Source organism: Tamandua tetradactyla, chromosome 2 (assembly GCF_023851605.1).
Source record: "Tamandua tetradactyla isolate mTamTet1 chromosome 2, mTamTet1.pri, whole genome shotgun sequence".
NCBI lineage: Eukaryota > Metazoa > Chordata > Mammalia > Pilosa > Myrmecophagidae > Tamandua > Tamandua tetradactyla.
In genome coordinates, this window is record NC_135328.1 from 209746976 (window position 1) to 209748174 (window position 1199).

Genomic DNA, 1199 nt, shown 5'->3' on the forward strand with positions numbered 1-1199 from the left:
CCTTCACCTCCAGGGGAGATGTCCAGACCGTTTCCCAAGGGCAGATGCCAAGACTTAGAGGCAAGGCGTCCTCATCTGGCAGGGAGCACCTGGGCACCTGAGTATCTCAATGTGGAGTGGAGGGAGGATGGGTCAGAGAGGAGGAGTGGGCAGAGGGAGGCTGGTGCCTGTCAGTGAATCAGGCATGCTGCAGCTACTCCTTCCTCAGTGGCCAAGTGGTGACTGTGCAGCAGGCAGCCCTGGGTGACTGGGGGAGGGTGGGCCAGGGAGAGGGCATTACCCATTTGTTTCACTAATACCAGCAGCTTCTGTCTAGTGGGGATGAGATCACATGGCTGAGGAATGTTTGGGGAGAGGGCCTCTAAAGGCAAGGTGGGGGCAAATGTCCTCCAAAGAGTCAAAACCTATGGACTGATTCTGAGGCCAGGGGTGGGGGTGGGGAGCTCTGCATATGGCAGTCCCTTGCCCGCCCTTCCCCAGTACTGGGCAGGGGTTAAAGCAGACACCACTTGGATTCAAAGCCTTTCTGTGCTCCCTGTGCACTGTGTGCCCTTTGAGCAAGTTGTTCAAGCTCTTGGACCTCAGTTTCCTCCTCTGTATAAAGAACTTAACGATATCTGCATCCCAGATGAATTAAATGTCATAGCGTGGGTCTGGTGGGTCCATGGACGGTGCTGTTCTTAGTGCCTGGTAGGCTTAGAGGCCCCTGAACCCAGACACCCTCCTAGACTTCCAACAGTGGCAGGTTAGTGCACCCTTCAGGTCCCAGGAAGGGGGGCATCCGGGTCTCTTTCTGCCCTGTATCCCCCTCCCAGGCCTGCTCCTGTGGAAGCGGCTGCTTCTTGGAGTCCCAGGCCCCTTCAGCCCAGGCCTTCAGCCCTACGTTGAGTTCATTCCCAGGAGGGCAAAAAGCTAATGTGGGGATGGCTCCCAAAGCAAACCCATCCCTCCGGTTGGGCCAGGATTGTCCGCTCAGGAATCCGCTTTGAGACCCGCTAACTCCGGAGGACCTCGGAGGGGAGAGGGAGCCCCGAGATCCACGAGCCTCCCCAAGCTTCTCGGGACTTCCCCTCCCTCTCCTCCTGGTGCCAGCCCGGCCCCTTTAAAGACATTCCTGAGGGCGTGGCTTCGGTGACGTCAGCGCGGGCATGAATGAACAGGAGCCGGTTCTCACCCAACTTCCATTAAGGACTCGGGGC